The 12,517-nt window shown below is 42.2% G+C and overlaps 1 protein-coding gene across 1 annotated transcript in view; it reads right to left on the bottom strand.

Moving 5' to 3' along the window:
• The window catches only part of LOC148005601 (ralA-binding protein 1-like), a 96,550-nt gene that overhangs the window by 48,029 nt on the left and 36,004 nt on the right, over positions 1-12,517 (bottom strand). The window contains 3 exon segments of the mRNA XM_087551467.1: positions 2,787-2,849; positions 3,297-3,475; positions 5,236-5,284. The gene's annotated coding sequence lies outside the window, so the exon portion shown is untranslated.

A 12,517-nucleotide genomic window follows, 5' to 3' on the forward strand; every position in this document is an offset into this window, starting at 1 on the left:
CCTACAGCAGATGACATGGTTCTTCGGTCTGAGATCCTAGCCTGTACACAGGTGATGGAGTGAGCTGAGTGTACGCCATCATCGCTCAAACTGGGCAAAAATAACTCTCCCTTAAGCGGCTTCCACCCTGGTGTTTTCTTACAGCAACTAGAAGAGTAACTAAGATGAAAGCAATGTCACCCAACGGAATGAGGACCACACAGGATGAGGGACCAGGGTACATAGTCAAGGGGGGAAACACTGAAAGATTTCCTTCTAACCTGAGGAACAAGACAACCGTGTCCAATCTACCAATTCTATTCAATGCAGTACCAGCAGTCCCAGCAAGAATGAGGAAAGGATATTGAAAACGGTCTGTAGGTGACAGGACTGTATGCACAGAAGATCCACAAGAACCAAGTGTGGTGGTGCCCACTTATGATCACAGAATCTGACAGGCAGACTCAGGAGGAGGAGGACTTGGAGGGCAGCCTGAATTATATAACAAGTTTCAAATCAGCCTGGGCTACAGATACGGAAAAATAGACAAACTGAAAAAGGAAACACTGGCATATCCACGGTTTTGAAGATGAAAGAAGTGGTCATAAGCCAAAGAATGTAGATGGCAAAAGGAGAGAAATCACTCCCCTGCAGAGCCTCCAAGAGGAATGCTGCCACACAGGCACTAGTGCTCTGCACCACTGAACTATCCCTGTAGCCTCCCTGATCATATCTGCTGCCAGTAACGAAACTTGGAATTTAAAAGACAGAGTTTCCCAAAAACTTGCTGATGGCTGTGATATGAGCAGCTTTCAATATCTAGATGGTTTTTTAAATCATTGTTTTACTCATCATTTATTTGTTTATGTTTTTGGACAAGAGATCTTGCTGTTGTAACCCTGAGTACCCTGGAACTTGCAATACAGAACAGGATTATCCTCAAACTTTGGGTATTCTCCCCGCCTCTGCCTCCACAGTGCTGGGATTACAGGTTGTGCCACCCCGTATGACTTACTGAACGCTTTGTTCAATGAGATGGGGGCAACAGGAATCGGTGTGATTCTGTAATATATTACATTGTGCATTGGTTGGGGTATCAGTGTTTCCAAGTGACCAGTGCACAGCGCTAGCAAACTGTGAATGATTCATTCAAAGAATAGGAGAGTCCAATGGAAGAGCTGGAGGAAGGACTGAAGGACCAGAAGAGGTCACAGACTCCAAAGGACCATGAACAGAGTCAACTATCCTGGACCCTTGGAGCTCTCAGGGTCTGAAACTGCCAACCAGGGAGCATGCACATCTGGCCCTAGGTCCCCACACATATGTAGCAGATATGCAGCTTGGTCATGTGGGTCCCCAAACAACTGGAGCAGGGGCTGTCCCTAAAGCTGTTGCCTGCCTGTGAATCCTGTTTCCCTGGCTGGGCTACCTTACTAGCCTCAGTGGAAGAGTATGAATGCAGCCCCACAGAGGCTAGATGTGCCAGCTAGGTGTGGGGGATGTTGAGTGGGGGTGGGTACCCTGGGGGCTCCACCCTCTTTGAGGAGAAGGGGAAAGATAGAGGAAGAGACTGTGTAAGGGAGCAGGGAAACTGGCAGCAATTGGAACAAAAAGGGAGTAAATAAATAAATAAGAAAATACTAAAGAAGTTCTTTCCCCTTTTCTCCTACAATTCTGCATGAGCCTGGATTTTCTCCGCATGTTGTATTGAACCTCAGGAATTTATAACTGCTCAGTCCAGTTGCAGATATTAAAAATCCAGGTGGAGTGGTAACACACATCTGTAATCCCAGCACAGGGGTTGGGGGGTGGGGAGGTAGAGGCAGGTAGATAGATCTCTGTGAATTTGAGGCCAGTCTGGTCTGTCTAGTAAAGTGTGGTCTACATAGTGATTCCAAGTCTGTCTCACAGTACCACACACACACACACACACACAAACATACACACACAGACACACACATACACACATACACATACACACACAGACATGCACACACATACACATACATACACACACAGAGACAGGCACGCACACACACAAACACACACATACACGCAGACATGTACACACGAGCATGCTCGCACACACACACACACACACACACACACACACACACACACACACACACACAGAATCCAGATGCATTCTATTGAAGCCAGACATTACAGAAAACTATAAAATAATGTCATTCATTACTCTAAATTATGTTCTCACCTTATAAGCACAGTTATTTCTCATAAAAACCCACCACATATGTCAATGCATATGATTTTTTATTTTCCGCAGATTAATATCAGTTTTTAGTTCTAAGTTCTCAGATGAAAAGTATTTATAGATGTGACTCACATACACAAACTCTCCCGAGATCTTCAAAAACTTAGAGAATTTCAAGAAAACGTCTGAATATCTTCATTGAAGACTTCTCCTTAGGCCTCAGGTTGCCCTACTCTGCTCGACTATGAATGGCTCATGTTTAACCTGGGAGCTATGGGGATAGGCTGGGGCTTAAGTCAAGTTCAGCTCACCCCTTCTGCCTCCTGTACCTGGATTCTGGCAGCTATCGTTACCCAAAGCAATAGGGAAGTGGAAATGCATGGCTTTCACGTAAGGCACAGTGACCAACCAGATGGGATTCTGTTGAATTAAATCTAACATTCACATGGGTGCCTTTGCTGACTTTTCATATGTGCAGCTAAAAATTCTACACGGCTCCTTTTGACCCTGTCCCAGATGGAGTCCCAACGAGTCCCTCCTTGTGTCCCTTCTCAGGTGAGTCTGGCCTTCCTCACTTCCCACACCTCGTTACCTGCTGGATTTGATGGGGCTCTGGTTGTTCCTGTCCTCCTAGTCGTGGTGCTAAAGTGGCTCTCTGAAGGGAGAAGGGAGGATGAAAGGAAGCAGATTGTAAAACACAGTGGCTGCTTTATGGTTTATAGAAGTCACATCGTGAGAATGGTCTCGGTATTGGTCCCCAAGGCCATTGTGGGGATCACACTGAAGAATCATAAAAAGTCATGGGTTCTGAAGCTAGAAATGCACATCAGTGGCTAAGAGTCACTGTTGCTCTAGCACTGGACCCAAGTCAAAGCCGGCCTTGTCGGCACAGAGAATTTCAGGACAACTCGGGCTAAATCAAGAGACCCTGTCTCAAAACAAAACAGTGAGGGGTATGAAATGGGTCGGAGTTCTCTTTTTGTACAGCAGAAAAAAGGCTAAGGCAGATGCATGTTCTCTCATGGATTCGACATAGACTGAATGAAAAAGGAAGATGACACACGTATGACGAGACGACACAAGCCTGCACAACAGAACTAACAGGTATCTGGAGGTACAGCTAGTCTCATATGCGTGTACTTTTCTGAAGGCAAGATTGTGACTGTGGTGCACGGCCGACCACAGTGTCTGCTTGGTGGACTTGTTTGTTTGAGTCACGCTTTACTGAGGAAGTTTCTTTCAGCACATCCTCTAGATTAAAATCATCGAAGTCTCCATATCCTGCAAAGAAGAAGACAATTTTAAGTTTAGGTACTTTTTAAAATGAAGGAAAGATTGTAATATTTTCTTTGTCCTTACCATTATAATTTGTGGTTCTGATAACTGAACCTAGGACCTAGAACGTACTAGGCAAGTGTTCACCACTGAGGCTGATGCTAAAATAGACTCTTGACATGGTATATGTCATTTAAAAAAATAAGGGGGTGTGAATGCAAACAGAAAACAAAAATACAAAGGAAAAAATAGAGCAGAAGTCAAACACTCCATTGTGATAGAAAGAAACAGATCATTACATAATGCAAAAGGACTACTTTAGCAACAAGTCAAATTCATTTGAGATGTGTGTGTGTGTGTGTGTGTGTGTGTGTGTGTGCGCGCGCGCACACACACACACACACATCTCCATTGTCAAGCACCCAAACATATATGGCAATCATTAATAGATATGAACATAGAATGTAACACAGTAATAGGAAACTTCCATCATCAAATGGATGACCTAAGAGAAACAGTGGGTTTTACAAGTATTCTTTGCAAATGCACACATAGGGAACATCACAGATCATGTGCTAATACACAAAGCACAATCCAGCGGTGATTATGGAAGAGTGAGATCATATCAAGTCTCTTTTCTGACTACAACAGCATGAAACTAAAACTGAATGGTGAGAGAGACAGCTCACAAATACGTAGAAATTAAACAACACTCTTCTCGACAATCCATAAGTCAAGGAAAACCAACTAGACGGAAACCAGTCAGGATCCGGACACAAGGGCAAATGGGATCACAATACATTCAAATGGAAAGCAGTCCTGACCAGAAGCCTGCAATACATCAGCCCTCATGTTACACCTCAGAAAGCTAGAAAGCAGAACAAAGGGAAAGCCAAGCAGAGCAAAACATTTTTAAAAAACAACAAAGTTGGTAATCTAAAGGAAACGATTGAAATTTCTTATTTGTGTGTGTGTGTGTGTGTGTGTGTGTGTGTGTGTGTGTGTGTGTGTGTGTGTATGCGTTGGGGCGCCATGTATGTTTCTGCAAGGCATGCATGCAGTGCCTTTAGAGGCCAGAAGAGGGTGTCAAGTTCTCTACAACTGGAATTACAGATAACTGTGGTCTGTCATGTGGATGTTAGGGATCAAACAAACTCACGTCCTGTGGAAAAGCAGTCAGTGATCTTTACTGCTGGGTCATTTCTGGAACCCCACAGAAGAAGCAGTTGTATACAAGGATTAATTCAGAAAGCTGAATATCATACACTTTGTCTCAAATGGAGAGTCTAGATTTTAATTTTATTTATTTTTAATTTTTAAAAATTACACGTATGTGTGTATTTGTGGACATAGGTCCAGGTGCTCTTGGAAACCAGAAGTGAATGTCAGTTCCCTGGGAGGTAGAGCTAGCAGCCCACCATGGATGCTGGGAACCAAAATCTTAATGACTAAGCTAGCTTTCAAGTCTGAGTCTAGATTTTAAACAAGCACTCGAGGAACAGAACAAATAAAATCACACATCACAAATCCTAGGACTCAGTTTAGAATAAGTGAAAGCCCTGTGTGGCCAGTGTGGAAAGTGACAGGGCCAACATTGGTCAGTGACAGGCACGAACTACAAGTTGGTGATAATATAAAGTCAGAAATACAAAATGATCTAAAATCCGTATAAGTAGTACTCGACCTGTATGCTACAAAGCTACCAAAAATAAAAGCAAAATAATAGTAGTGTAAAATACACAACCCAGAAATAAACTCGAACTTACGGAGAGTTGAAAATGCACAAAGGGTTAAGGATAGTGTCTTCAGGAATCACTGGTGAGAAAACACAAAAGAATAAAATTAGACCTTTATTCCAATACAGTAACTGAATCATAATTAATTTGCAATTTATTAAATGTGATACCCAATCCTGAAGAGCTACTAAAAGAAGTAGCGGGAATTGGTCTGGCTTATGGTTTCCTGAAGAGCATTCCCAAAGCATAGGCAAAAGAGCAAACTGCAGCAGTGAGGCGGAGCTTACAGGCCAAGGGCTCACTCCACAAGTGGAAAGCCCTGGGTTCAATTCCCAGAACCACAAAACAAGGAGACTAACGTGCGTCCAACCAAAATGCTTCACCACAGCTAAAGAATGACCCATGCAATTATGTGACATTTTCCACAAAGAAATGATGTTTATGGTCAACCGATGAATTAAAAGATAATGCACGACAAGTCTAATCTTTGAGGAAACAAAAATTGCAAGTGCAATGAAGCTAGCTTTAATCCTAGCCCATGGAAAATGGTATGGACACTCCTGAAAAGTAAGCATAGAATTATCCTATAATCCAGTTATATGAAGCTTGGGAACTGAGGTTGGTAAATCAGAGGCATCTGCACGCTCACGCTCAGTGCACAACTATTCACAGTAGCCAAGGTATGGGGAAAAAAACTCAAGCTTTATCTAGGTAAATGAATACAGGAAATGTTATTAGACTAGGGAAATGGCTTGATGATAGCACACTTACTTGGTGTGCAAAAGGCCCTTTATTTTTGAGATTATAACTACAACAGTTCTCCCTTCCCTCCCTCCAAATCTTCCCATATACCCCTCCAAACAGCACTGTCAGCCCCACTTAAATGGAACCACCCAGTGTACCATACTCAACCTGCCCAAAGCTACAGGGTCATGTGGACCCTCTCCACAACCTGGGGATTACTGCTACTGCCAAGCTTACAAATGCACCGAAAAAGTTTCTGAGTCAAAAGCTTACAGCCTAGTAGCCAAGTCTTGCTTCTTTTCAGAGTCCTTTACATATTACTTCCAAATCCTGAACATGGGATTCAGTATTATCAAGTCCAGAAAATGTGAAAAATATGTATGCTTTTCTGACTTGATCATAGGGTAGACTTAGGACCTTTTACATGACTGGTCGGTAAGCTTTGAACAATGGTGGTGGGGATCGTGGAAAAGAAAAGTACAGTGTCTCATTTTAAAAACCATTCTATCTTTTCAGTAAGGTTTTAGCTGGTGAGCCAACCTTTCTATGGTGATCTCTTACCAAAGGGATCGAACCAGTCTCCACTCAGACCGGAGATCTTATCCTCTTGACCGACACTAACAGTACCATAAACCAGTAGAGATGGACAGTTCTCTCTCTAGCCCTGGGCCCAAAGCACTACCCCAGAAACACACACTTGAATGCTAACCCAACTTACAGAACAAGCAGCCCATTAAGCAGTTTTCCCTGAGATACCAGTCTGGAAATAATACGAAATTACTTCGCCTGTTTTATTGCTCCTCTCCCCTTCTCATGTTCTGGTCCATCTAATTACTGCTGCTCATAAGGAGATTCAAGACTTGTGTGTGAGCTGGATGATGGCTTAGGGGCAGCTAATTTGAAAGAGGAAACCTTTCCTCAGCAAAGGCAAAGAGTGATACTCTGCACCTACGTAGGCAAGAAATATATATAAATATATTTTTTGTTTATTTAATATATGTTATTAATATGACACACACACACACACACACATAAAATCAACGAGTGTGCAAGAATCCTTGGAGATCAGAAGAGGGCATTGGATTCCCTAAAACTGGACTTAGAGGCATCTGCGAGTTATCATGTGGATGCTGAGAACTGAATCCAGGTCCTCTCGAGAGCCTCTCTACTCCCAGGAACTGGGAGTCAGCAGACATTCTACTACAGGTGCAAGGCGAGCCTGGTATGCACAGCGATTTCAAGTATAGCTTGGTGTACGTGTCAAGTCCTAGGCCAGCCAGGGCTACACGCTGAAACCCTACCTCAAAGAAGAGGAGGAAGGTATATCATGAAGGAGGCCTCTTGAAGATAGAAACGGACTGGAGTGAAGCAGCTCTAAACAAGGCAGGGCAAGGATTTTAGTTCCAGTCTAGCTACAACCTACCCTGTGACTCTTTACTGCACATCATTTTCTTTAAGGACTTTTGTCCCTTCCAACAGCTCAAAGTATGGTCCTCCATAAAGTCAGTCACTGCTAATCCCTTCCTAGAGTGAGAAGATAAACTCGTAGGGCATATAAAACTTAACAAAATGCCTCTGGTTCCTTGGGCTACCTGTAAATTGTTCAGAGCGCTCTATCTACAGCTTTGGCGAGCCATCACCCATGCTGGGGTGGAACTTCAAAACCAAACTTTGTAGATGTATGTGCAGGTGTGTGTGTGTATGTTTCTAGGTTTGGGTTCACACACACCTTTGTGGGTATTTGAAGGCCCTTCTTTTTTTGAGACAGAATCTTTTATACATACACAGAACATAGCAATTAAGTCAAGTCAGCTTGCTACTCAGTGCCAAGGATCTGCTCTCCGCCTTTCACCAACAATGAGAGCACAAGTGTGTGCCACTAGCATTGGCTTGTCACGTGGGTGTTCGGTATTGAGCTCAGACTCCTGTGCTTTGCAGCAATCACTTTACGGACTGAACCCTCTCCCCAGCCTCTGTGGTGAGCTTTTGGTGATGCAGCTGCCTTTCAGTCACACAGTTTCTTCTCAGTAACTAACCTCAATAAATTAATTGATTTACGAAGCTAATAGACACGCCAAAGTGGATGAGAGCCTGTGAAGCCTCAACTCTACACAAAAACTACATGCAACTAAGAAATGCTGAGACTTTGATAGTCTTCCCTGGGGAAGAGCAGGTCAATTTTTACCCAATACCAAGTAGTCAGTACTGAAAACATAAACATACAAGCAACATCAGACAGGTTGAATAGGTTATATTTATGTATGTAGGAAAATCTATACATAGTTGCATGTAACAACAATTAATGAAAAAGGAGGTCATGGACTTGAAAGAGAGCAAGCAAGAGTAGATGGGAGTCATTTTAACATTTTATTTTATTTTATTTTCATCCTGTGTATGTGTGAATGCCCAAGGCAACCAGAGGCATCAGAGCCTATGAGCTAGAACTGCAGGCAGTTGTGAGCCATCTGCCAAGGGTACTAGGCACCAAACTCAGTTCTTCTGGAAGAGTAAAATACACTTCCTAATACTGAGCCATCTCTCCAGCCCACATGGAAGGGTTTGGTGGGAGGAGAAGTGGAGGGAATGGAGAAATGTTGGGATTATGTTATAATTTCAAAAGTAAAAGTGATAATTTTTAAAACACACTTAAAGCATCATGTCCCTTTTCCCCTCCCCCCCAACCAGAGAATCATTATGTCCTGGCTATCACCCAACATCCCTGTGGGATCACTGGGTAGATGAGTTCTAACATTTCTGCACAAAGAATGCCCAAGAGGCCTGAGGCAAGACACCTGTGGTAGAGCCGCTGAGACACAACCCCACTGTACACTCGACATGTTTGTCACACTTAGACCTGCGTTGTGAGTAACAAAGATATTACCAAATGAGACACATGCAAAAACATGAATACCAGACCTGTGCAAAATAGCAGAACCCAGGCTACAAAAGAAGAAGACTGCACGCACAGTCCACTTAGCTTAATGTGTGCTCATTAACCACCACTTAGTGGAAGGAAAAAATACTTAGGCCCCTGCAATGGGTCTGAGTCATTTCAGCTGACCCCTCACTTAACACACATATTGTGGAATTTTCATTTCTGGTTTTCATAAGATCTTACACTGTTTTTAAAACCATATATGGAAGTTGTCTAGATATGATCTTTTCTGAGAATCTATTGTGGTTTTATGTAAAATAAAAACAGTGTGACATCATGACACAATGCTAATGATATAATGTTCAATTTCCTGTAATGCACGCAATCCCTCAGGGGTGTTCTCATTTCGAGTGTCAGGGCATACACAGTTGATACTTTATGAGGCAAAAATCACTATAAAATGTAACTAAGCTAGCTTCTAAGGTATTGGAGATACAGTTATTATCTTGTATTATCTGGACAGGCTCAAAGTGAATTCTAGGGTCATGATAAGAAAAGAAGAGTGATAATCAGACAACATGTGGTCAGTGGATCAGGGGAAGGAGCCATGATCCATGAGATGAAGACACCTTTCACAAAACAAAAAGAAGCAAAACAAACAATAAGAACAAACTCAGGAAAGGCAAAGAAACTAGAGCCTTCAGAGGAGGACAACACTGCTAAAGCTGAACTTTATTCTAGTGGGAATCTTTCAGCCGCCTAATACCCAAAATGTAAATTGATGGATTTGTGTTGCTTTAGGCATCTAAGTTCAAAGCATAAATAGAGAGACTATTTCCCCCTTTCTCCTATGTATATAACAATCCATCACAGGCCTGGAGAACAGTAAGAACATTGTATTCTTTGCCTGAAAGAAGTTTCCACAGCAGATGACATCTGTTTAAAATAAACCACGTGCTCGCCTTTGTTCTTCTGAGGTCTGCAGTATTCATTGGGAAATCTTTCCACATTCTATTAAGCTAACTCTTGAATGTCACACTTTTAACAAGCAAATATTCTCTTTGTAAAAAAAAATGGAGTCCTACTTACAATTATGTATATTCTAACTGGGCAATATGACTGGCAAAGGCCTTAATTGAGGTTCATAATTCACACCTAGTGTATTATTAGGCCTTTGCTACACATTGGCATTTGTGAACATTGTACCATGACCCTATTGTCTGCACAGCTTCTTGCAATTACTGTGATTACAAAGGATTTGTGAAAGCTGAGGTGACAAAGAATGGCATTCCACTCACCTGAGGGACACATCCTTTGCTCACACTAATCTAAATCCAGAAGAAAGGCTTCCAAGACATCACATCTATTCACAGGAAACTGGTTAGCTGTTCTTATATTTTAGTGAGATACAAAGTAGTTAAGAATGGGGTGGGGGGAGGAAGGAAGGATTCCATTCAAATCCAGGAACACTCAGGAGCATGGCTCTGCTGATATTTGGAACTCTGGGGAATTCTACTCTGGGGAATTGGAAAATAATTATTATTTCTTTTCAAATTTTAAGTTATCCAGTTTATTGTACAGTTATCTTTTGCATAAAAAGCAGAAATCCTGATAACCTGAACTCTATTCCTTGAACCGATGTTGAGGTGAGAGATTATCAACTCCATAACTTTTCTTGGACTTCCATAGGCACCATGGTACATATCAATCTCTCTTTGTGTGTGTGTGTGTGTCTCTCTGTCTCTCTCTCTCCTTACACATATACATACACATACACATAAATGTACACACTCTTGCGCGCGCACACACACACACACACACACACACACACACACTCACTCATGCTCACACTAAATTACCCAAAATGTAAGCTCTCAGCTGCTCCTGACACCATGGCTTCTCTCTGCCATCATGGACTCTAACCTTCTGGAAACATCATCCTAATTTTATTTTTAATTTGCTTTGGCCATGGTGTCTTTCAAAGCAATAAAGAAGTAAATAATACATACTGTCATGTATTCAGTCTTTAATGGATCAAATGTTGCTGTGTGGCCAGTTGTTAATGTATACTTTAACTCCACTGTGTCCCAGTAGCCCTAAGAAAGCAGTGCAACACAGATACCTACAGTGTCCAAACATAAGAAATAGTCTGACAAGACTTCCTAAAAGCTGCCTGCAAGCCAGTCTTCTCCTATCTGCCCTTGGAAGATGTTGAACTCTCAGCTTCTCCAGACCCACGTCTGTGTGGATGCTGCCCTGCCCCCGCCCTGATGATAACGGACTGAACCTCTGAACCTGTAAGCTGGCCCCACTTTTTCCTAAAAGCAGGAACCATAGAGGTTGGCAAGGAAAAAGACAATGGACAAATGGATTCTGTCTTTGATTAGAGTACTAAGCACTCCTTGAAGGAGGAGATAGTGAAGATACACTACTTTACACCTATCCTGTGATCAAAAATTATTACACAGATCAATAAGGAGGCAACAGAGAATCATTGATAGAGTGTTTGTCTAGCACATGCAAGGTCATGGTTCCCAGCCTCAGTACTCAAAAGAATGGAAAGAAGGGAGGGAAAATGGAGGAGGGTGTGGTTGAAACATTAGAAACTATAGCGTGTCAAATGACTAGCTTTCCAGTATCTTTTTCTCCCTCAATGACCTGCTCCTCCTCACACTGTACACAGTGTACTAATGAACGCTCATGAACAGATCATAAACACAAAAACACACATGTCAAACTATGCTTTGAAGTCAAAGCAAGTTATAATGTGGGATGCCTCAGTAGGTATGGTTTCTAAAAGCAAAGATAGATCATCTTCGACTGGTCCTTTAGTTTTTATCTAATACCTGTCTGCGATTTTCATGTCCTCTTTACATGGGTACATGGGTATGTTACCTTCTTCATCTTCTAGATTTTCCCAGTATTCTCTGCTGACTTAACAGTCAGCCTGTAAGAAAGGGTGTATGCTCCTGGCACTGTTTGTTGCCAGCCAAGGCAGGCTGGTCTGCACTCGTGTGTTCTTTCTTCACACTCAAGAGAGAGGAAAATGGACTCCCATTTTGGAGTGTTTTCCTAAGAACTATCTGCAAAAGCAAACAGACTGTTAAAAATCCCTCTGGTGCATTTGTATCTTTGGCCTTTTGCAAGAAGGGGAGAGAAGGAAGAGAAAGGACGACTGACTGAGAAGGTTGTTCTCATTCCCACTGCTGGTGAGGGGTTTGATTTCCTAAGTATTAATCAAAATCACTCTTGATTATAGCAAAAACAACCTTTGCTATAATTTTAATGAAATTGATGAGAATATATGGTAATTCTGAGCAATCTTGCTCTAGAGATTAAAGAACAGCCTGCCAGGAAACATACGAATAAAGCTTTAAGATCAAAATTTGCATAATTAAGTTTCTTCCCTACACTGCCCACCCCACCTCCAGCATAGCTATGCTAAGTTCTATGAAAAAAGATGTTTAAAGTCAGGTTGGCAAAGCCTGGGTTTCCCCCTGAGCCGGGGACATCCTTTTCCAATACTGTTTTCATGTTTTTAAAACTCATGCCTGCCAGACTAACAGATAGCCAATGACGATTGACCAAAATTACAGAGTGCACAGGTTTTGAGCCCTCCTCTTAAATTCTTAAATGAAAAAAAAACTGCTTTCCTGCCACTTTGGTACCATACGAATCTGTGTGTCCTGCTCT

Source organism: Rattus norvegicus, chromosome 5, assembly GCF_021556685.1.
Source record: "Rattus norvegicus strain SHRSP/BbbUtx chromosome 5, alternate assembly SHRSP_T2T, whole genome shotgun sequence".
NCBI lineage: Eukaryota > Metazoa > Chordata > Mammalia > Rodentia > Muridae > Rattus > Rattus norvegicus.